The 25482-nt window shown below is 41.1% G+C and overlaps 1 long non-coding RNA gene across 9 annotated transcripts in view; it reads left to right on the top strand.

The window, feature by feature from the left end:
• LOC126946843 (uncharacterized) overlaps window positions 1-25482 on the top strand; it is a 55253-nt gene that overhangs the window by 2749 nt on the left and 27022 nt on the right. For 7 of the 9 annotated variants that reach the window (XR_007722771.1, XR_007722770.1, XR_007722767.1 and 4 more), the window contains exons 2-6: window positions 4714-4782; window positions 8008-8052; window positions 8880-9031; window positions 11810-11854; window positions 12453-12556. This is a non-coding gene — a long non-coding RNA (uncharacterized LOC126946843). Of the gene's footprint in view, window positions 1-4713; window positions 4783-8007; window positions 8053-8879; window positions 9032-11809; window positions 11855-12046; window positions 12163-12452; window positions 12557-25482 lie in introns of all 9 variants that reach the window. The other 2 variants (XR_007722773.1, XR_007722772.1) reach the window with 2 other exon arrangements.

Below are 25482 nucleotides of genomic sequence, written 5' to 3'. Positions count from 1 at the left end.
AAAGTGGACAAGGAGCGCTGAAGCACAGCACCACAGGAGGGGGCTTAGGCCGATGACTGCGGGCAGGCCTGGATCATATCCAGCCTTCCACAAGAAGCTGGTGGAGCAGTGTTCCCTGGCTCCTAAAGGAAAGGAGACTCCTTTTCGTGGTCTGCTAAGTAACAGGTGCCTTCCTAGGCACTGGCATTACCGCTTGACCAAGGAACCCTCAAGCGACCCTTATGCGGGTGTGATAGAGGGCTCACCTCTTGCCTTCTAGGTCACTTGTCACAATGTCCCTTCAGCACCTGACCCTATACCCGCCGGTTATTCCTTGGTTATATGAGTAATACAACAAAGAGTAATATTAAAAGCTAATGATTAGTAATATTTATACTAGTGATTGATAATGTCCATGATCATCTCTATATCTAATTTATATTACAACTATTCTTATTCTAACCGTTTTCTTTATTACACTGAAACAGTTTGTGTCTTCAGTTTCTTGCCTCGGCATCTGGGTAATCCTCCACCCACACTTACCAGGGCTGAATATATTTAGGATTAAAAGCCTGCATGCCCGGCTCTGGGGAAGACAGAGGAGGCCAGGTTTGCTCAGCAAAATTTCTTCTTAATAGTATGTAACTCAGCCTAGAGCATTTCTTAGGAGTCCGACCCTCTATGTTTAAGGAGGAATTGCTAATGGCTTTCCACATTTCAAAAAATGTGCCCTGGGCATCCTAGAAATTGTGCTTTCAATTGGTAGAGATTAGAGACAGTGAGGCCTGCTCCATAGGGGGAACCTTAGAGGAGCTGGCAGCCTGCAGGGGAGGTTCCGAACAGGGCTTCATGTTTTTCCGTTTTCTTTATTTTTTATTTATTTAATTTATTTATTTTGAGACAGAGTCTTGCTCCGTTGCCCAGACTGGAGTGCAGTGGCGCAATCTGGGCTCACTGCACTCTACACCTCCTGGGTTCCAGGGATTCTCCTGCCTCAGCCTCCCAAGTAGCTGGGATTAAAGGTGCCCACCACCACGCCCGGCTAATTTTTGTATTTTTAGTAGAGACAGGGTTTCACCATGTTGGCCAGGCTGGTCTTGAACTGCTGACCTCAACTGATCCACCTGCCTTGGCCTCCCAGATTTTTTTAAATTAATTTTTTTATTTCCATAGGTTATTGGGGAACACATGGTGTGTGGTTACATGAGGAAGGTCTTTGGTGATGGTTTGTGAGATTTTGGTGCACCCATCACCCGAGCGGTATACACGGCACACTATTGGTAGTCTTTTATTCCTCACCTCCTTCCCACCCTTTCCCCGTGATTCCCCAAAGTCCATTGTGTCATTCTTATGCCTTTGCATCCTCACAGCTTAGCTCCCACATGTGAGTGAGAACACACAATGTTTGGTTTTTCATTCCTGACTTACTTCACTTAGCATAATAGACTCCAATCCCATCCAGGTCGCTGCGAATGACATTCCTTTTCATGGCTGAGTAGTATTCCTTTGTATATACATACCACAGTTTCTTTACCCACTTGTTGATTGATGAGCATTTTGGTGGGTTCCACATTTTTGCAATTGCAAATTGTGCTGCTTTTAAAATGCGTGTGCAGGTATTTTTTTCATAGGATGACTTCTTTTCCACTATGGAAAACAGTATGGAAGTTCCTTAAAGAACTGAGAGTACAACTACCATTTGACCCAGCAATCCTGCTACTGGGTATTTTCTCTTTTCTTCTTAACTGTCCTTCCTTCTTCCTGGCAGGCTACCACCATAGACATGATGGCTCTGTCGGGTTTTATTGGCTGCATTTGTTCCCAAGCCACTTGCAGAAAGGGTTTTTTCTTGTCTCTCTCCGAATTCATTTCTTCATCCTTCATGCGTTCCTTCCTTTCTTTGCACCTACGGTGTGCTTGGGGTCAGGACAATACATCCAAGGGAGTTCTGGTGGCCTAAGAATTCTGTTTCCTGGAGAAGAAAGGCATGTAACAGGCAGACAGGAGATAGGGCGACAGGGACCACCATACTTGCATCAATAACGATGATTTGCAGGAGTGTTGGTTTCCGTGTAGCCCCTCGAGTTTCCTTCATGGAAGCCTCCTTATTCGCCCTTCCCAATTGAAAAGTGCCTCAACTGTAGTTGGGATTTGAAAAGCTTGAAACTAGATGGCCCCTCTGACATCATGGTAAATGGTCACATCAGTTTGTGGGGCATAGCTGGGTTGGGAAAGCCACTTCTTGGACACCCTCTAGCCTAAATGTGATGACAGTCATCTGTCTCCACCTCTTAGGGTCTCCCTCAAAAAAGCTGTTGGGGACGTGAGAGGAGAGGATGGTGGGATGAGGAATCAGCAGGAGGGACTTGTGTGCAGGGAGAGTTGGAATTCCAACCTGGTACTGGTGGCACAATTGATTTAATACATTTTTTCTCTCTCTCCTCTCTCGTGCTCTCTCTCCTTTCTCGCTCTCTATTCTCTCTCCTCTCTTCTCTTTCCTCTCTCTCTCTCCTCTCCCCGTCTCTCTTCTCTTTCTCCTCTCTCTTCCCTCTCTCCTCTCTCTGTCTCCCCCCTCTCTCCTCTCTCCTCCCTCTCTACTCTCTCTCCCCCTCTCCTCTCTCTGTCTCCCCCTCTCTCTCCTCTCTCCCCCCTCTCTACTCTCTCTCCCCCCCCCTCTCTCCCCCCTCTCTCTCTCTCTCTTCCCCTCTCCTCTCTCTCTCCCCCCTCCTCTCTCTCTCTCTCTCCCCTCTCTCTCTCTCTCTCTCTCTCTCCTCTCTCTCTCTCTCTCTCTCCTCTCTCTCTCTCTCCTCTCTCTCCCCCTCCCTCTCTCTCTCTCTCTCCTCTCTTTCCCCCTTCCCTCTCTCTCCTCTCTCTCCTCTCTGTCTCCCCCCTCCCTCTCTCTCTCTCTCCCCTCTCTCTACTTCCTTCTCTCTTCTTTCTCTCTCATCTCTCTCTCCTCACTCTCCTCTCTCTTCTCTCCTCTTTCTCCTCTCTCTCTCTTCTCTCTCTCCTCACTCTCCTCTTTCTCCTCTCCTCTTTCCTTTCTCCTCTCTCTCCTTTCTCTCTCTTTTCTCTCTCCTCTTTCCTTCTCATCTCTCTCCTCCTTTCTCTCACCTATCTCTCTCCTCTCTCCCTCTCTCCCCTCTCTCTCCTCTCTCTCCCCTCTTCTCTCTCTCCTTTCTCTCTCATCTCTCTCCTCTCTTTCTTCTCTCCTCTCTCCTCTTTCCTTCCTCTCCTCTCTCTCGTCTCCTCTCTCCGCTCTCTCTCTCCTGTGTCTTTCTCCCCTCTATTCTCTCTCTCCTCTCTCTTCTCTCTCTCTCCTCTCTCTTCTCTCTCTCCCGCCTCTCTCTCATCCCCTCTCTCTCTCTCCGTCTCTCTATGTCTGTCTCTCTCTCTCTTACTCCCTCTTTTTCTGTCTCATGCTCATCTTTTACTGTTTTCACCTGAGGGAAGAGTGATGTGAAAATAGGAATTCACTTTTTCTGAAGTGGTTAGAAATGTGGGGCCGTGGTGTGTTCTCCGCCTGTTTTGGGGTCATTCCTTCCTCATTCCTTAGAACGTTGGTATTAACAGCTTATTTCCCTCCTTTAGGGGCTGATTTGAGTTAGCAGATGCCTTTCGTGATGGAGGAAACAGGAAGTTTTTAAAGTCTCCTCTGTTGCTGGCTTTGCTGATTATCATCGAATTATTATCATTTTCGAGACATCTCTTTTGCATGATAAATGAATTGAGTTTGGACAGTGGAAACAGAGGAAGTACATGTGTTGTTTATTTTTGTTGTTGCATTTTTGATTATTATTATTATTTTTTTACCGGTATGCTGGCTTTTTTTTTTTTTTTTTTTTTTTAAGTGTAGTTTCAGAGTCTAACTCTGTGGCCCAGGCTGGAGTGCAGTGGTGCGATCTCAGCTCACTGCAACCTCCGCCTCCTGGGCTTAAGCGATTCTCAGGCCTCAGCCTCCCCAGCAGCTGGGATTACAGGCGCCCACTACCATGCCCGGCTAATTTTTGTCTTTTGGTAAGGGCTGGGTTTTGCCAGGTGGACCAGGCTGGTCTCAAACTCCTAAACTCAAGCTGTGCACTCACCTTGGCCTCCCAAAGTGCTGGGATTATAGATGCGAGCCATCACGCCCAGCCAGTATGCTGGCTTTTATTTTAAAATGGTTACAGTCTTTGGAACAATGTAAGGCAAATGTGACTCCCCTGACCAGGTCAGGCCTCATGGGCATATGACCTGTGCAGTCACACAGGGACCTGTGCTCACAAGGGTGCCACGGTTTATTGCTGTATTGCTGCCATCTTCAAGTTCTTCATAAAGCTGGAACAATGGGTCGCACATTTTCATTTTGCACAGGACCTCCCAAATTCTGGAGGTGGTCTGGACGCCTGATTTAGTTTTCTTTGAAAATACTTGAAGTTAAATCCTGTAGCTGGAAGATGACAGAAGGGAATTGGCAGGAGGCTACGAGTATGGGCATCCCCACCATGACAAAAACAGGGGTCAATTTTTACCTGTTTAGTGAACAGTCTCTATGCAAATTGATATTTCATTTGCTTTTCTGGTCGCTATCGAAATTGGTTTTTCATTTTCTGGTTGCTATCAAAATTGATTTTTCATTTTCTTTTCTGGTCGCTATTGAAATTGATTTTTCATTTTCTGGTCGCTGTGGCAATTGATTTTTCATTTTCTTGACTACAGGCACTGATGATCGCAACTCTCATGTCTTATAAACAGGTGACCCAGCACCCCTTGATCCCCCCAAACCAAAGCCAGATCCAAACCCCAACTGACCTGGTTTCACTGGTAAGAGCCTCTAACCCTACGGGTGGTCTCTATGTTGTTTATTGTAACATTATTTTATACTTATTAATAAGAATATTTATTCACGTTTTCTCATGTCGTTTTCTCATTTCTATCATATGACATTTACTGACAAATACTATTCTATCTAAGTATATAATAAAATACATTAATTTTTTTTTTTTTTTTTTTTTTTTTTTTTTTTTTTTTTTTTTTTTTTTTTTTTTTTTTTTTTTTTTTTTTTTTTTTGAGACGGAGTCTCGCTTTGTCGCCCAGGCTGGAGTGCAGTGGCCGGATCTCAGCTCACTGCAAGCTCCGCCTCCCGGGTTTACGCCATTCTCCTGCCTCAGCCTCCCGAGTAGCTGGGACTACAGGCGCCCACCACCTCGCCCGGCTAGTTTTTTGTATTTTTAGTAGAGACGGGGTTTCACCATATTAGCCAGGATGGTCTCGATCTCCTGACCTCGTGATCCGCCCGTCTCGGCCTCCCAAAGTGCTGGGATTACAGGCTTGAGCCACCGCGCCCGGCCCATTAATTTCTTTAATCCCTAACGTTGAAAACGTGTCCTCTGACATTTTAGAATTATGAATTACAAAGCCAATTTGAGTCAACTTTATCTATTCTTTTTCATTCCTTTGAAGAGATTTCTGGTATTCAGATTGTCTAGATCAATGCATATGACTACTTTTATAGCTTTTAACCTGGTTGTTTGCTTGCCCCAGAATCGCACCAGTTTGATTTGATACCAGGGTATCTGCAAATATCTGTGTCTTCAAACCTTTTCCAGTAGCAATGATCACCTACAAAACCTTTGTCGAATAGTGTCATTATTATATCACACTAGTCTTAGTTTCACATCTCTCGTTCTGAAATGTACAAAGCATAATGCATCCCAATGGGCCATGGAGACTGCTTCTTCTGTGTATTGGATGCTTTGGCCTTTATCCTTCAATTCATGGTGCCCGCCACCAGGCCCGGCTCAGTTTTGTATTGTTAGTAGAAACGGGGTTTCACCATGTTGGCCAGGCTGGTCTCCAACTCCTGACCTCATTTGTTCCGCCTGTCTCGGCCTCACTACCTACTGATGTATAAGCCTTCTTCAGTGATTTATCGATATAAAAGATTACCAGCCACTTATTATGAAAATGGTTTTGCACTTTATTTTTGCCTTTGAATATTTTTAACAGGAATGTTTTACAAGCAGTATGTTTATTTTTTTTAATGGTGTCTTACGTTTGTGTGGGTATCCTGCTTCATGTAACTTTTTCTTTTCCATTTAAATTGGGAATCATTTTGCTGTTGTCTCTTCTCTTGGGAGAAGTAAAACCTTCTTTTTAATTTCGTTTGAAATTGTTTATAATCATAGGTTGATTCAAGGAATGGTAATGCGTTTTCAATGTTGAGCTTTTTCTTTTTTTTGTTTTGTTTTGTTTTTTGAGACAGACCCTCAAGTGGCGTGATCTTGGCTCACTGCAGCCTCCACTTCCTGGGTTCAAGCGATTCTTGTGCCTCAGCCTCCCAAGTAGCTAGGATTACAGACATGCACCACAATGCTAGGCAAATTCTTGTATTTTGAGTAGAGACGAGATTTCGCCATGTTAGCCAGGCTGGTCTTGAACCCCTGACCTCAGGTGATCTGCCCACCTCAGCCTCTCAAAGTGCTGGGATTACAGGTGTGAGCCACTGTGCCTGGCCTGAGCTTTTTCTTTGAGATTAGATTTGTCTCTTTCTCTTGTTTCCGTCAATGGGTTTCTAAAGTGTTTTTTCCTTGTTTTTGTTACTCTGAATCCATTTTCGTGTCCACTATTTTTCTGTTTATTTCTGTCACGTAGAAACGATTGTGTATGTATTTTTTTACTATCTATGAAATGATGACCCTTTGTTAAAATCCAATTTTTTTCTCGTCATTTCTGACCTTTTCTAAGAAGTCTGTCATATTATTTGGTAATGGGTTTTAAAAATTTTCCCCGTTCCTGGATTTATATGTTCTCTTTACAGTTTATTTGTAATTCAGTTCTATTGCCTTTGCTAGAAAACTCAGGACAACTTTTAATACATGGAGTTGTAAATACGGTAGACAGCTTTTTTCCAGACATTAGGGCAAAACCCCAAAGAGATTTACCTTTAAATAAAATAAATCATTTCAAGAAGTGTCTTTCTCTTCTAGTATGCTTTTTTTCCTGAACACATACGTTCTTATGCTATGAGATTTCTTATTCCTTTCTATACAATATATGTGAAAAATCATGTGCTTTTTATTCATTACTTGTGTATTTTCATATGGTTTTGAAAAAAAAGATTCATTTTGATGTAGCCCCTCATGTTTCTTTCATTTGAGCCTCCTTGATCACTCCCAATATAAAATGTGCCTCGACCTTAATTGGGATTTGAAAAGCTTAGAACTAGAAGGCTGGGCCGGGTAAGGTGGCTCACGCCTGTAATCCCAGCACCTTAGGAGGCTGAGGCGACTGGATCACTTGAGGTCAGGAGTTCAAGATCAGCCTGACCAACATGGAGAAACCCCGCCTCTGCTAAAAATACAAAAATTATCCAGGTGTGGTGGCGTGCGCCTGTAATCCCAGCTACTTGGGAGGCTGAGGCAGGAGAATGGCTTGAACCCGGGAGGCGGAGGTTGCAGTGAGCTGAGATTGCACCACTGCACTCTAGCCTGGGCAAAAGAGCAAAACTCCATCTCAAAAAAAAAAAAATACAAAAACAAAACAAAGAAACCTAGAAGGCTGGCTTTGAAACTAGCATGAATGTCACATTAGTTTATGGAGCCCAACTGGGTGGGTAGAGCCACTTTTCAGACACAGATCAGAATCTGTCAGTCACGGATCAGATGAGATCACAGTCACCTGCCCTACCTCTTACGGTCCGCTTACCAGGTCAGGTGTTGCGGACCTGGGAGGAGATAATGGGGAATCAATCAGAGAGAGTTGTGTGCAGATAGATTCTGAGTCCCAGTTGGGTCCAGGCAGCACAGTTGATTTACAAAGGACATTATTTCTCTCTCCCTCTCTCTCTTGCTCTCATCTCTTACTCTTGTCATCTGAAGGAAGAATGATGTGAAAATGGTCAGGAATTTACTTTTTCAAATGACATCCTGGTCAGTGTGATATTCAGAAAGTCTTTAGTCATGTGGGTCTCTGGTGACTTCTCCATCTGTTTCTGAAGTCATTCCTTCCTCAGAACTTGAGAAGTAACAGACCGTTTCCCTCCTTTAGGGGCTGACTTTGACTTAGCAGATGCCTTTGGTGGTGGAGGAGACCGTGAGTAACTCTTTTTAAGTCTGGTTACCGACTTGCTTACTGTCACCAAATTACTGTCATTTCCAAAAGACTTATCTCTTTTGCATGACCATGGATTGGGTTTATACAGTGGAAATATTGGAAATATTTGCGTTGTTGTGATTTATTCTTGTTGTTGTTGGATTCTTTTTTCCACCAGTATGCTGGCTTTTATTTTAAAATTGTTACAGTTTCTGGAATGATATAAGGCAAATGTCACTTCCCTGGCCGGGTCAGACTTCATGGGCATGTGACCTGTGCACACAGGGACCTGTGCATACAAGGGCACTATATTGGTGTATTACTCTGTAGCTGCCATCTCGAAATTCTTCATAAAATGGGAACAGTGAGTCTTGCGTTTTCATTTTGCACAGGACCTCTCAAATTCTGGAGGTGGTCTGGACACCTGGCTTAGTTTTCTTTGAAAATACTTGAAAATACTTAAATCCTGTAGCTGGAAGATGATGGAAGGGAATTGGCAAGAGGCTGTGTGTATGGACATCCCCACCATGACAAAAACAAGGGCCACTTTTTACCTGTTTAGTGAACAGTCTCTATGCAAATTGATTTTTCATTTGCTTTTCTGGCCACTATGGAAATTGATTTTTTCATTTTCTTTTGTGGTTGCTATTGAAATTGATTTTTCATTTTCTTTTCTGGTCACTATCGAAATTGATTTTTCATTTTCTTTTCTGGTCGCTATCGAAATTGATTTTTCATTTTTCTGGTCGCTATGGAAATTGATTTTTCATTTTTTTTTTTTTGACTGCAAGGCACTGATGATCGCAACTCTCATGTTTTACAAACAGGTGACCCAGCACCGCCTGATCCCCCAAACCAAAGCCAGATCCAAGCCCCAACCGACCTGGTTTCACTGATAAGAGCCTCTAACCCTCCGGGTGGTCTCTATGTCGTTTACCTGGCAGTGATGTTCATGTCATCTGAGAAGAGGAGATTTCAGGTGAGCCTGTTCCTGCTGTTGAATTACAAGGTGATTGCAGTGCTCAAGTAGTGGAAAACCTAGATTTCAAAAATAGTTTTCGGTTTGGATTTTATTTTTCTTTTCTTGATGTCACTTCAAAGATAAACGGAACTTCCAGATAACTAAATAAGAGCTTTTAGATGTAGACTTGCTATGGGGAAAACCATCTCTGTGTTTCCTATGGGGAAGCCAACTTGTTTTAAATAATTAGATTTTTACTGAGTGTTTTTCTTTACATGTTTGTTTAATTTTTAACACAGAACATTATCAAGATGGTCTAAATCCTGTTGACATTTTTATGGTTTTTTGCTGGTAATGTTATTATTGGCATAAGAATATTCCTTGAACATTTTCTTGTGTCATTTAATCATTTGTATCATATGACTTTACATTATTATACTACAATTATACTACATACTTAATTACATACTTTGGTTTCTTTAATCCCTAATTCTGAAGTTATGTTTCTTCTGATGTTTTGGAATTATAAATTACAAAGCAAATGTGACTGCCCTTCATGCACTTTCCTTTATGTTTGAAGATATGTTTCTAGAGTGCAAGTTGTTTAGATCAATGTTTGTGAGTACATTGGTAGCTTCTGACATGGTTTTGAAATTGCCTCAGAATTGCACCAATTTATTTTGATGGCAGCGGGGTGCGCAAATGACCCTTTCCTCACACCATCTCCGATAGTGGTGTTCACCAAAACATCTTTGTCCAATAGTGCAAAATGTCATGCTAACCTTGTCTTAGTTTCATGTCTTTAATTCTGAAACTGGAAACAAAAACAATGCGTCAGTGGGCTGTGGACACTTCTTCTGTGTATGGCATAGTGTGGCTTTTATTCTTCTGTTCTAGTATGTCCTCCCTGATTTCTAGTCATTTTTGAATTACTTATAGACAATTAACGTTGCCCAGTATATTATGAAAATGTGTTTCCACTTTATTGTTGCCTCTGAAAACATTTTGAACAGAACCATTTACAAGCAAGACTTGAATTTTTCTTTTTAATGTTGTCTTAGATTGGTGTGAGTTTCCACCTTTGTGTACCATGTTTTTCCTTTTAACTTCAGAACCATTTTATCACTCTCTCTCTTCCCTCTTGGGAAAAAGAAAACCATCTTTTTCTTTTCTTTTGAATTACTTACAACTATGAATTGATTTATAGAATGCTAAAATATTTGTAAAACCGAGCATTTTCATTGGGACTCAAATTCTTCTGTGTGCCTTTTTCTCCTGGTGATTTCTTTAAATGGATTTCTAAGGTGTTTTCCCGTCAGTATTGATTTGTTTTGCTGAATACATTTTTATGTGTGCTGTTTTTCTCTCTATTTCTGAACTATAGCAGCATTTTTGTGCATTCTCTCTTACTCTCCACTGAATGATGAACCTTATGAACTCCAATTGTTCTCTCTCCATTTCTTGTATTTCTAAGAAGACCGACATATGATTTGTAAGTGATTTTTAAAAATTGTCTGCTTTTCTGTGTTTTTTCGTTGTCTTCAGCGTGCATTCGTATTTTTATTGAATTGGCTTTGCTGGAGAACACATGATGGCTTTAAGTATGAGTGAAGAGAGGAGACATTTTTTTATTCCTGATTTCAAGGCAAAAACCTAAAGAGGTTCACCTTTAAATAAAATAAATTGTCTTTGCAAAACCAGATATTCATTTCAAGAAGATCTTTCTATTCTAGTATACTTTATTTTCTAAACATATAATATATAGGTTCTCATCCCGTGAGACTTCTTCTTTCTTTATACACAATATATTGGAAAAATCATCAGTTTTTTAGTGATTACTAATGTACTGTTGTTACATGGTGTTGAAAAGTGTTGGATTCAAAGTAGCCCCTCATGTTTCCTTCATTTAAGCCTCCTTTTTTCCCCTTCCCCATGTAAAAAGCTCCTGATGGCCAGGAATAGAGGTTCACACATATAATCCCAGCACTCTGAGAGGCTAAGATGGGAGGATCTTTCAAGCCCAGGAGTTCAAGACCGGCCTGGGCAACATAGCAAGACCCCGTCTCTAAAATGAAATAAAAAATTAGCAGGCGTGGTGGCACATACCTCCTGTCCCACCTGCTTGGGAGGCTGAGGCAGGAGGATTGCTTGAAGCCAGGAGGCGGATCCTGCAGTGAGCTGTGGTCAGACCACTGCACTCCAACCTGGGTGACGGAGGAAGACCCTGTCTCAAAACAAAACAAAAACAGTTGCTCTACCTTAATTAGCATTTGAAAAGCTTAGAACTGGAAGGCAGCCTCTGAAATGATCAAGAACATACCTGGTGGGTAGACCCACTTTTTAGACGCTCTCTAGCCCAAATCTGATCACAGTCATTCTTCCTCACCTCTTCGGGTCTCCCTCACAGAAGGCGTTGGGGGTGTCGAACGAGATGATGATGGGATGGGAATAAACAGGAGCAAACAGTGTGCAGGCAAAGTTGGAGTTCCTACTCAGTCCGGGAGCAGAATTGATTTATGAATTTCTTTCTCTCTTTGTGTCTATCTCTTTTTTCTCTTTCTCTTTCTCTCTTCCCCCCGGCCCCACACCCCGACCTTCTGATCTCTAATCTGTTCATGTGAGAGAAGAGTGATGTGAAAATGGTCAGGAATTTGCTTTTTCTAATGAGATCCTGGTGAGAGTCATATTCAGAAAAGTATTTAGTCACATGGGGCTCTGGTGATTTCTCTGTTTATGAGCTCATTCCTTCCTCATTTCTGAGAACTTTGGTGTTAACAGCCCATTTCCTTTTTGTAGGGGCTGACTTGGACTTCGCAGATGCCTTTTATGGTGGAGGAAATCGTGAGTAGCTCTTTAAAGTCTCCGCTGTTGCTGACTTGCTTGTTATCACTCAATTATTATCATTTGCAAGAGACTTACCTCTTGAGAATGATCAATGGAACTTGTTTGCACCATAGAAACTTAGGGAGTAAGTGTGATGTTGTTGTCTGTTTTTGATGTTGTTGGACTTTTTTTTTTTTTTTTTTTTGCCAGTTCACTTGCTTTTGTTTAGTCTTTGGAATGATGTAAGGCAAATGTGACTCTCTTGGCCATGTGAGGCGCACAGGCATGCGACTTGTGAAGTCACCCAGGGAGCTGTGCTTACAAAGGTGCTATATTGGTTTACTGGTCTGTAGTTACCATGTTGCTCTTCTTCATACAGTTGGGATGAGGGTCCCACATTTTTGTTTTGCACAGGACCTTGCCAATTCTGTCACTGGGCTAGACAGCTGCTTTAGTTTAATTTGATGTTAAACAATGTAGCTGGAAGTGATGGAAGAAAGTTGGCAGGAGGCTGTGTGTATGGTTATCCCTGCCATGACAAGCAGCAAGCTCCAACTTTTACCTGATCTGTCAGCCATCTCTATGCAAATTGATGTTGCATTTTCTTTACTCTAAGACAGTCACAATTGCAACTCTCATTGTCACAAAGAGATGACCCAGCACCTCCTAATTCACCCAAGCCGAAGCCAAATGCAAACCCTAAGCAACCTGGATTCATTGGTAAGTGCTTCTCACTCTATGGGTTGTCTGTATATTGTCCATAGTAGAGTGGCATCCACGTCAGCTGGATGAGAGGCTTTCAGATGAGCATGTGCTTGCTATTAACTCTGTACAGAGTTATTCCATTGGGCAGGGAGGGAAGTACACAGTTTTCTGAAATAGATATTTGACTTCATTTTATTTTTAGTTTGCTGATTTTACTTCCAAGATTGTATGGAACTTCTAAAACACTGAGCACAAGATTTTCATATGAACTTGGTATAGAGAAAATGGCCTGTGCATTCCCTGTAGAGAAACTTGGGTGTTTTCAATGTTTTTGCTCTTGAATATTTGTATCAGCTATTTTGACACATGAGAGCATTCTCAGGGTAATCTGACTAGCAACTGGTTTTTGAAGTGAATTGTTGTGAAACATTCAGGGTTTTAGTTTTGTTTTTGTTTTTAATTTTTAACACAGAATCATAAATAATGTGCCTGCGCTCTTGGCATTTTAATGGTTATTTGCACTTATATTTTATATATCAGTTTAAATGAAGCAAATGTTAAGTAATAAAGCCAGTCTTTTGTTCATACTGCACTGTAACATTATTATTATTATTATTATTATTTGAGATGGAGTCTCGCTCTGTCACCCAGGTGGGAGTGCAGTGGCACGATCTCAGCTCACTGCAACCTCTGCCTCCTGGGTTCGAGCAATTCTCCTGCCTCAGCCTCCTGAGTAACTGGGATTACAGGCATGCACCACCATGCCCAGCTCATTTTTTTGTGTGTATTTGTAGTACAGGTGGGGTTTCACCACGCTGGCCAAGCTGGTCTCAAACTCCTGACCTCAGGTGATCTGCCCACCTCGGCCTCCCAGAATTCTGGGATTACAGGCATGAGCCACTGCACCCGGCCTATTTTATAGTTATTAATAGTCACTGAACATTTGCTCATGTCATTTTATCATTTATATCATATGACGTTTACTGTCAATTATATACTATTCTATATAGATATATAATACATTAATTTAACTAATCCCTAATGTCTAAACTATTGTGTCTTCTGACTTTTTAGAGTTAGGAATTACAAGGCAAATTTGAGTCAACTTCATCTGCTTTTTTTTTTTGAAGAGATTTCTGGTATTCAAATTGTCTAGATCAATGTAGATGAGTCCTTTTCTAGTTTTTGACCTGGTTCGCCATTTGCCCCAGAATTGTCCCAGTTTATTTTGACGATGGTGTGTGCAGATGTCCCTATCGTCACACCATCTCTACTGGTTATCACCTACAAAACCTTTGTCAGATAGTGTAAGGATTGTATCAAACTTGTCTTAGTTTCACATCTCTAATTCTGAAATTAAAAAAAAAAATAGTGCACTCCAGTTAGCCATGGATACTTCTTTTGTGTATTGGATGTTATACCCTTTATTCTTAAATTATCATATGTACCTACTGATTTATAAGTCTTCTTCAGTTATTTATGGATATTAAAGATTATTAGCCACTCACTATGAAAATGTTTTTGCTATGTATTTTTGCCTTTTAATATTTTTCACAGGAATGTTTCACAAGCAAGACCTATTTTTTTTAATGGTGTCTTAAGTTTGTGTTGGTTTTCTGGTTTTTAAATTTTTTTTGATGGAGAATAATTTTGCCATCGTGTCTCCCACTTGGGAAAAGTAAAACCGTCTTTTTAATTTCATTTGCATTGTCTTCAAACATAAGTTGATCAAAGAAGTTGGGAAACATTTTCAAAGTTGAGCTTTTTCCTTGAGATTTGATGCATCTGTTTTTCCTGATGATTTCTGTCAATGGATTTCTCAATTGTTTTTTGTTTCTCTGAATCTATTTCTATGTCCACTATTTTTCTGTTTGTTTCTATAATATACAAAGGATTTTGTATATTTTTCTTTACGATCCACAAATTGCTTGCAAATTATTTTTTTAAATTTCCTCTTTTTTATATTTGTACATTTTGTTTACAGTTTATTTGTAATTTGGTTGTACTGTCTTTGCTAGATAAACCCAGGACAGCTTTTCATATGTAGAATTGTAAGTGTAGTAAACAGCTTTTATTTCAGACTTTAGGGCAAAAACCCAAGGAGATTCACCTTTAAATAAAATAAATCACTTCAAAAAGCCTCTTTCTACTCTAGTATACTTTTTTTCCTAAACATATAATAATATAGTTTCTCATACCATGAAATATATTATTTATATGCAATATGTTTGACTACTTATTTGATTTTTATTGATTACTCATGTACTGTTACATGGTTTTGGAAAAATGTTGGATTTGATGTAGCTCCTCATGTTTCTTTTATTTACATTTCCTTGTTATCCCCTTTCAGTATAAAAATTTCCCCAACCTGGCTGGGCACAGTGGCTCACCCTTGTAATCCCAGCACTTTGGGAGGCTGAGGCGGGTGCATCACAAGGTCAGGAGTTCGAGATCAGCTTGGCCAATATGGTGAAACCCCATCTCTACTAAAAATACAAAAATTAGCTGGGTGTGGTGGTGGGCACCTGTAGTCCCAGCTACTCAGGAGACTGAGGCAGGAGAATCTCTTGAACCTGGGGGAGGAGGAGGTTGTAGTGAGCCGAGATCGCAACACTGCCCTCCAGCCTGGGGGACAGAGCAAGACTCCGTCTCAAAAAAAAAAAAAAAAATTCGCCAACTTTAGTTGGGATTTGAAAAGCTTAAAACTAGAAGGCAACCTCTGAAACCATGGTGAGTTTTCACGTCAGTTTGTCTGGCACATCTGGGTTGGTAGAGTCACGTTTTAGACACCCGCTAGCCCCTCTTAGGGCCTCCCTGGCGGACGGTGTTGGTTACCTGGGGGGAGATGATATTTGGACAGGAAATCAACAGGAGAGAACCATGTGCAGGTTAGAGTTGGAATTCCAACTCTGTCCAGGCAGCACAATTGGTTTATAAATTAGTTTATTTCTCTCTCTCTGGCTCTCATCTTTTGCTGTTTTCATCGGAAGGGAGAGTGATGTGAAAATGATCAGGAATTCGTTTTTTCTGTTGAGATTCTGGTTAGAGGGATTTCCAGAAAAGTATTTAGGAACGTCGGGTTATGGTGTTTTCTGCATCTGTTTACGAGATCATTTCTTCCTCGTTTCTCTGAGAACTTTGGTGTTAACAGCCAGTTTCCCTTCTTTAGGGGATGACTTTGACTTAGCAGATTCCTTACATGACAGAGGAAACTGTGAGTAACTCCTTAAAGTCTCCTCTGTTGCCGACTTGCTTATTACCACCAAATTATTATCGTTTCCAAAAAACATATCTCTTGTGAATGATCAATGAAACCTGTTTGCACAGTGGAAAATTAGGGTAGGTGTGTCGTCGTTTGTTTTTGATGTTGTTGGACTGTTTTTTCTTTCTTTTTTTTTTTTTTTTTTTTTTTTTTTTTTTTTTTTTTTTTACCAGTATGCATAGTTTTATTTTAAAATTCTTACAGTCTTTGGAATGATGTAAGGCAAATGTGACTCCCCTGGCCAGGTTAGGCTTCATGAGTGGGTGACTTGTTCGATCACCCAAGGACCCATGCTTACAAGGGCGCCATATTGGTTTATGAGTCTGTAGTTGTCATCTTGAAATTCTTAATACAGTTGAACAAGGGTTTCTGTATTTTCGTTTTACACAGTACCTTGCCAATTCTATAGCTGATCTGAAAAGCTGCCTGATAGGTTTTATTGAAAATACTTGAAGATAAGTACTGTAGCTGGAAGATGTTGGAAGGATATTGGCAGCAGACTGTATGGGTATCCCTACCATGACAAAGAACAAGGTCCAGTTTTTATCTGTTTAGTGAATGTCTGTATGCAAATTGATGTTTCATTTTCTTCACTGCAAGGCACTCATAATCGCAACTCTCATCTTACAAACAGATGAGCCAGCACCACCTGACGCACCCAAACCAAAGCCAAGTCCAAACCCCAAGCAGCCTGATTCCACTGGTAAGAGCCTGTAACCCTGTGGGTCATCTGTATGTTGTTTACAGGACACTGATGTCCATGTCAGCTGGGAGGAGATTTCACGTGAAACCTGTGCTCACTCTTCACTCCTTGTACAAGGAAATTCCAGTGTTGAAGTGGCGAAAAACCTACTTTTCAACTATATGATTTTTATTTGGATTACATTTTTAGTGTCCTGATTTTACTTCTAAGATTTTAAGATATAAGTCATAAATCTTAAATAGGATCTTAAATTCTGAGATTTTTTGGATTCCACCTCTAAAAAGTTGAATGCCAGGTTTTAAACATAGACATGATATGAAGGAAGGGATCTTTGCATTCCCAGTGGAGAAGTGAGTGCTTTTTGAATAATTAGATAGTTACTGAATTTTTTTTTTTTGTTTACACGCTTGTTTAATTTGTAACACAGAAAAATATAGTGTCCAAATCCTGTTGACATTTTGATAGTTATGTGCTAGTAATGTTATTTTTGGCATATTCATATTTCTTAATGACTTTTTCATGTCATTTAAGTCATTCTAACATGACTTTTACTGTCAATTTTATATTCTTATTTGTTTCACACATAATTATATACTTCAGTATTTAATTTCAAACATGTTATGTTTCTTCTAACATTTTAGAATTACGGATTTCAAAGCCAATTTGAATCAACTTTATGCACTTGTTTTTATTCCTTTGAATCAATTTCTAGAATGCAAATTGTTTAAATCAATGTGTACGAGTACTTCTATAGCTTTTGACCTGGTTCTGAAATTGCCGCAGAATTATATGAATTTATTTTGATGCCAGGGATATGTGCAGATGTCCCTTTCTTCCCACCGTCATTACTGCTGGTGATCACCTAGAAACCCTTTGTCGTGTACTATCACATGGAACATTAATCTTTGCCTAGTTTCAGTTCTTTACTTCTGTAATTAAAAAAAAAAAAAAATAGTACATCAATTGGCCATATATACTACTTTTTTTTTTTTGAGACAGAGTCTCGCTCTGTCGCCAGGCTGGAGTTCAGGGGCACCATCTTGGCTCACTGCAACCTTTGCCTCCCAGGTTCAAGCAGTTCTCCTGCCTCAGCCTCCCAAGTAGCTGGGACTACAGTAGGTGCACACCATCGTGCCCAGCTAATTTTTTTTTTGTATTTAGTAGAGACGGGGTTTCACCAGGTTGCCCAGGCTGGTCTCCTGAGCTCAGGCAATCTACCCGCCTCGGCCTCCCAAAGTGCTAGGATTGCAGGCAAGAGCCACTGTGCCCAGCCTACTTCTTCTTTTAGGTATTTGTTACTTTGCCTTTATTCTTATCTCCCGATATGTCCCTACTGTTTTATAAGTGTTCTTCATTTTTTTATAGACATTAAATATTGCCAACCATTTACTATGAAAATGCTTTTTCATCTTATTTTTGCCATTAGATAGTTTAACAGTATTTTTTTGACAGGCAAGTCTTCAAATTTTTATTCATGGTGTCTTATATTTGAGCGTTCTGATTTTGGTGACTTTTTTTTTTTTGAGACAGAATCTTGCTCTGTCGCCCAGGCTGGAATGCAGTGGCATAATCTCGACTCATTGCAACCTCTGCCTCCTGGGTTCAAGCAATTCTCCTGCCTCAGCTTCCCGAGCAGCTGGTACTACGGGTGCCCACCACCACACCCAGCTAATTTTTGTATTTTTAATGGAGACAGGATTTCACCATATTGGCCAGGCTGGTCTCGAACTCCTGACCTCATGATCTACCTGTCTCAGCCTCCCAAAGTGCTGGGATTACAGGCGTGAGCTACCACGCCCGGTTGACATTTTTTCCTTTGAACCTCAGAACCATTTTGTCATTGCTCCCTTCCCTTTTGGGAAAAATAAAACCTTTTTTTTTTTTTTGAATTGTTTACAAGTAAGAGTTGACTTGTAGAGTGCCGACATGCCTGCAAAATTGAGATTTTTCTTGATATTCGACGTACCTCTTTCCCCGATGATTTCTTTTAATGCAGTTCTAATTTTTTTTTTTTTTTTTTTTTTGTTTCTCTGGATATATTTTTATGCCCACTATCTTTCTGTTTATTGTTGTAACATAGAAAGGATTTAATATATTTTTCCTTACTGTATCCTGAGCTATGATCCCTTATTAAATTTCTATTTTTTTCTCATTTCTTACCTTTCTAAGAAGACAATCATATTATTTGCACATGATTTTAAAATATTTTTCAATTTTCTGTGTTTATATGTTCTCTTCACATTTTATTTGTATTTTTGTTGTATTACCTTTGATAGTAAACCCAGGACAGGTTTAAATATGAGTGAAGAGAGCAGATATTTTAAATTCCTGACTTTAAAGTGAAAACCCAAAGATATTAACCTTTAAATAAAGTAAATTGCCTTTTAAAAAATGTACTCATTTCAGGAAGGGTCTCTCTATTCTGGTATACTTTTTTCCCAAAATATATAATATTATTGGTTTTCATACCATGAGGTTTCTTACTTCTTTATATATATTTATATAATCATCTGGTTTTTATTGATTACTCGTCAAAACCATATAAGTTATTGATTACTCATTGAAACTATTATGTAAGTGTATTCTTACATGGTTTTGGAAAAATGTTGGATTTGATGTAGCCCTTCATGTTTCTTTTATTTAAGCCTCCTTATTATCACCTTTCAGTATAAAATTGTCTCCAACCTTAGTCGGGATTTGAAAAGCTTAACACTAGAAGGCAACCTCTGAAACCACGGTGAATTTTCACGTCAGTTTGTCCAGCACGTCTGGGTTGATAGAGCCATTTTTTAGACACCCTGTCGCCCAAATCTGATCACAATCATGTGTCCCCATCTCTTAGGGCCTCTGTGGTGGAGGGTGTTGGTTACCTGGAGGGAGATGATGATGGGATGGGAAATCAACAGGAGGGAATCATGTGTTGGCAGGGTTGGAGTTCCAACTTCCTCCAGCCAGCGCAGTTCATTTATAAATTACTTTGTTTCTCTCTCTCCCTCTCTTTCCACCCCCGACTCTTGCTCTCATCTTTTACTCTTTGCATCTGAGAGAAGAGTGATGTGAAAATGATCAGGAATTTGCTTTTTCTTATAAGGTCCTGGTCACAATGATACTTAGAAAACACTTAGAAACACAGGCCTGTGGTGTTTTCTCCATCTGCTTCCAGGTCATTTCTTCCTCATTTCTCTCAGAACTTTGGTGGTAACAGCCTGTTTCTCTGGTTTAGGGGATAACTTTGATTTCATAGATGTTTCTTCGTGGTGAACGAAACACTGAGTAACTCTTTAAAGTCTCCTCTATTGCCGAATTGCTTATAGTTTATTTGTATTTTTGGAGTGCTGTAGGAAGAGCAGTGATGAAGGTTTGAGGCTTCTAGATGCTTCCATATTAGTTGCCTGAGGCTTAGGCAGGGGACATGTGGACCCCTGGGGGGATGCGACAGTTGAGATGACAGCTGAGGAATGAGGATGACTTATATCCCAAGGAGTGGGCCAAAGGGAGTTTTGTGTAGCAAGTGTGGCATGTGCAAAGGGCCTGTGGTCAATGGAACTGAGGCTGCCTGTGGGGCTCAGTGAGGGGGAAAAGAAGAAGTGAGGTATGGCATGGGATGGAGGGGAGCAGAGTGAGGCCACAGTCAGTGCCCAGTCTTCAAAATGTCCCTTTGAGTGTCCCCAGGGCCCATCCTTGTTTTCAGTGCTTATTACTCTTGCTCCCCTCTGCTTGCTTCCAGAGAGCTCTCTCCTGCCTTCCAGCTCTGCATCTCTCAGATCCTGGCTCTGATCCCACGCTGCTGTTGCTTACACTCATGTACCCATTGCTAATGTCATCATTCCCTTCAGCAGCTAAGTGCAAAATTCACTTCCCATTAGAAAAGCAGTCTATACTAATAACAGCCAACTGGGAGACCCTAAAGAGTGCAGTTAAAGAAAAAAAAAAATTCAAATTTTCCCTCGAAAAGAAACCAGTGATATCACTTGGGTCCACCTCTCTGAGGTTCAAAAGCCTCTCATTAGTGTTAGTTGCTTTTAGGCCTGTTCTTACTGCATTAGCAAGGTGTATCTTTCTCTTCATATGCAGACAGTGCCCTTTCCTGGTGGGAGGCTCTCAGTCTCTGTCTACAAATCCAAGACCTGAGAGGTAGAGGGGTCCCCAACTGTCTGTCTTCTGCCAAAGTGGTGCCCTTGGGAATCACCAACTTCCTATGCCCACCTGTTCCAGCTACTTGGTTCACTTTGACCCAGCTCCTCCGAGGTGACACCCTTCCTCATCAGGCTCCCAGATTCCATCAGGTGTTCAAACCCCATGTGACAGGTGAAATACTGGTCCCCAGAGATGCCCACATTCTTACCCCTTGATCGTGTAAATGGGTGACCTTATGCAACACATGGGACTTTGCAGGTGGGATTTCATTAAGGATCTTGACATGGGAAGATTATTTAGGATGAGCTGTGTAATTGCAATGGAATCACAGGTTCCTTATAAGAGTGAGGCCTGTATCAGAGGATGAAGGAGGTGTTCATATGTGGAAAGAGACAGAAAGAAAAGTGGAGAGAACCATTGAAAAAAAGTAATTGAAAGACTTTGGCACCCAGGTTACCATGGCTGCCCCCAGCCCTTCAAATTCTCCTAAAGCCTCAAATCATCTTTGCCTGGAAGATGCACCAGCCCACTGGATAGCTGAGATGCAGCTGTTGGAGGGTGGATCTAGCCTGTGAGGACCCAGTAACCTGGATCCAATACATGACGATAAGGATTGAATGAGTGGTCATTTATTGATGAGTGATTGCTGGTTTTCTTGGCTACCTGGGCCCTGGGTCACAGGGATGGGAGGGCTGAGATGAACCTGGAAAAAAGGCTTTTCACCACAGAGTCCCAGAGATTTTGAGTATGTGGATAGAAAAAAGCCGTTGTTCCTACACATTCAGTGTCAGAAGTGAAGGATGAGAATGGTGTGCATGTCAAAGGAAAAACAGCTTTTTCCCCCTGTACGTGAGGTCACAGCAAATTTGCAAGATTCAGTGCACGGTGAAAGAAGCAGGCAGCCCCTGACATCCAGGGGCTGGCCTGGCTCCCACTGCCTGGCTTCGGGTTTCCTGTTGGTCATAAGGAATGTCACAGACAGGACATTTTAAAGTCAATAAGAAATGTCAGACAAGAGCACTGTGACTACAGTGAAGTCAGGAGACCTTGGGTTGTGCTTTGGCTGGTTCTTGATTTATTTCAGCTCAAGGCAATCAGTATGCCAAGGTGGCATATTTTGGGGTGTCACGTAATCTCTTACATTTGTATTTAGGGTGGGGTGTCCTGTACCCCATCATCTGGAAGGTTGTAGCACTTCCTGCTTTCTAGAGATGGTAAATGAACTCCCTGGGTCACTGGGAAGGTTGTAGTACTTCCTGTTTCCCAGAGATGGTAAATAAACTTCCTGGATCACTGGGGATGTTGTAGCACTTCCTGCTTCCTGGAGATGGTAAATAAACTTCCGGGGTCACTAGGGAAGTTTGTAGTACGTCCGCTACCTGGGGATGGTAAGAGAACTTCCTGGGTCACTGAGGAGGTTGTAGCACTTCCTGCTTTCTAGAGATGGTAAATGAACTTCCTGGGTCATTGAAAGGTTGCAGCACTTTCTAATTTATAGGGACACTGTAACACTTCCTGGTTTATCTGGAGATTGTAATGCTTTGTGATTCGTAGGGACACTGCAACACTTTCTGGCTCACATTGTTGCATTTCCTGGTTCAAATGGGTAATAGTAGCACTTCCTGGTTCACGGGGACATTGTGACACTTCCTGGTTCATAGGGATAAATGTAGCACTTCCTAGTTCACAGGGATATTGCAACACTTTTTGGTTCATACAGATAATTGTCACACTTCCTGATTCACAGGGATCTTGCAACACTTCCTGGTTCATAGGGATAATTGTAGCACTTCCTGTTTCATAGGGACATTGTAGTACTTCATACAGATAATTGTAGTACTTCTTGGTTCATATAGATAATAGTAGCACTTCCTGGGTCACAGGGACATTGCAATACTTTCGATTCACAGGGACATTGCAATACTTACTGGTTAATTCGGATAATTGTAGAACTTCCTGGTTTGCAGGGACGTTGTAACATTTCAAGGTTTGTACGGATAGTTGTAGCACTTCCTGGTTCATAGGGACATTGTAACACGTCCTGGTTCATACAGATAATTGTAGCACTTCCTGGTTTGCAGGGACACTGCAATACTTCCTGGTTCATAGGGATAATTGTAGCACTTCTTAGTTTGTAGGGACACTGTAACACTTCCTGGGTCATGGTGACACTGCAACACTTTCTGGTTCATATGGATAATTGTAGAACTTCCTGGTTCATGAAGACATTTGCAGCCCTCTGGTTCATAGGAATAATTGTAGCATTTCCTGGTTCGTAGGGACATTGCCACACTTCCTGGTTCATCTGGATAATTGTAGCACTTCCTGGATCATAGGGAAATTGTGACACTTTCGGCTTCATAGTGGCATTGCCACTCTTCCTGATTCATATGGATAATTGTATCACCTCCTGGTTCATAGGGACATTGCCACACTTCCTGGTTCATCTGAGTAATTGTAGGACTTCCTGGTTCATAGGGAAATAGTGAAACTTCCTGCTTCATAGTGACATTGACACACTTCATGATTCATATGGATGATTGTATTGCTTCCTGGTTCATAGGGACATTGCCACACTTCCTGGTTCATCTGGATAATTGTAGCATACTTCCTTGTTCATAGGGACATTGTGATACTTTCTGGATCATAGCGACACTGCCACACTTCTTGGTTCATATGGATAATAGTAGCACTTTCTGGTTCACAGGGACATTGCAACACTTTCTGGTTCATTTGGATAATCATAGACCTTCCTGGTTAGTAGGGACATTGTAACAGTTTCTGGTTCATATGTCTAATTGCAGCACTTCCTGGTTTATGGAGACCCTGTAAAATTTCCAGGTTAATACAGATAGCTGTGGCACTTCCTGGTTCATAGGGACATTATAACACTTCCTGGTTCATACGGATAATTGTAGCACTTCCTGGTTCATAGGGAAATTGTGACACTTTCTGGTTCATAGTGACATTGCCACACCTCCTGATTCATATGGATAATTGTATCACTTCCTGGTTCATAGGGAGATAGCCACATTTCCTGGTTCATCTGGATAATTGTAGCACTTCCTGGTTCATAGGGACATTGTGATACTTTCTGGTTCATAGTGACACTGCCACACTTCCTGGTTCATATGGATAACTGTAGCACTTCCTGGTTCATATGGATAATAGCACTTTCTGGTTCCTTTGAATAATTGTAGAACTTCCTGGTTTGCAGGGACATTGTCACACTTTCTGGTTCATATGGGTAAATGTAGCACTTCCTGGTTTATAGGGACACTGTAACATTTCCTGGTTCATACAGATAATTGTAGCACTTCCTGGTTCATAAAGACATTTGCAACCCTCTGGTTCATAGGAATAATTAGCACTTCCTGGTTCACAGGAATATTGCTACACTTCCTGGTTCATCTGGATAATTGTAGCACTTCCTGGTTCATAGGGAAAGCGTGACACTTTCTGGTTCATAGTGACATTGCCACACTTCCTGATTCATGTTGATAATTGTATCACTTACTGGTTCATAGGAACATTGCCACACTTCCTGGTACATCCGGATAGTTGTAGCACTTCCTGGTTCACAGGGACATTGCTACACTTCCTGGTTCATCTGGATAATTGTAGCACTTCCTGGTTCATAGGGCAAGTGTGACACTTTCTGGTTCATAGTGACATTGCTGCACTTCCTGATTCATGTGGATAATTGTAACACTTCCTGGTTCATAGGGAAAGTGTGACACTTCCTGGTTCATAGGGACATTGTAACATTTCAAGGTTCATATGGATAATTTTAGCACTTCTTGGTTCATAGGGACATTATAACACTTCCTGGTTCATCCGGATATTTGTAGCACTTCCTGGTTCATAGGGACATTGTAACACTTCCTGGTTCATACAGATAATTGTAGTACTTCCTGGTTTGCAGGGACATTGTGACGCTTCCTGGTTCATAGTGACACTACAACACTTTCTGGTTCATATGGATAATTATAGAACTTCCTGGTTCATAAAGACATTTGCAACCCTCTGGTTCATAGGAATAATTGTAGCACTTCCTGGTTCATAGGGACATTGCCACACTTGCTGGTTCATACAGATAATTGTAGTACTTCCTGGTTTGCAGGGACATTGTGATGCTTCCTGGGTCATAGTGACAGTACAACACTTTCTGGTTCATATGGATAATTGTAGAACTTCCTGCTTCATAAAGACATTTGCAACCCTCTGGTTCATAGGAATAACTGTAGCACTTCCTGGTTCATAGGGACATTGCCACACTTCCTGGTTCATCCGGATAATTGTAGCACTTCCTGGTTCATAGGGAAAGTGTGACACTTTCTGGTTCATAATGACATTGCCATACTTCCTGATTCATATGGATAATTGTATCACTTTCTGGTTCATAGTGACATCGCCACACTTCCTGATTCATATGGATAATTGTATCACTTACTGGTTCATAGTGACATTGCCACACTTCCTGGTTCATCTGGATAGTTGCCACACTTCCTGGTTCATCCGGATAGTTGTAGCACTTCCTGGTTCATAGGGACATTGTAACACTTTATGGTTCATACGGATAATTGTAGTACTTCATAGTTTGCAGGGACATTGTGATGCTTCCTGGGTCATAGTGACACTGTAACACTTTCTGGTTCATATGGATAATTGTAGAACTTCCTGGTTTATAAAGACATTTGCAACCCTCTGGTCCATAGGAATAATTGTAGCACTTCCTGGTTCATAGGGACATTGCCACACTTCCTGATTCATATGGATAATTGTATCACTTACTGGTTCATAGGGACATTGCCACACTTCCTGGTTCATCCAGATAGT

Source organism: Macaca thibetana, chromosome X (genome assembly GCF_024542745.1).
Source record: "Macaca thibetana thibetana isolate TM-01 chromosome X, ASM2454274v1, whole genome shotgun sequence".
NCBI classification, from domain to species: Eukaryota; Metazoa; Chordata; class Mammalia; order Primates; family Cercopithecidae; genus Macaca; species Macaca thibetana.
The sequence above is the reverse complement of the archived record's forward strand: the minus strand, read 5'-3'. Positions and strand labels throughout refer to the sequence as shown.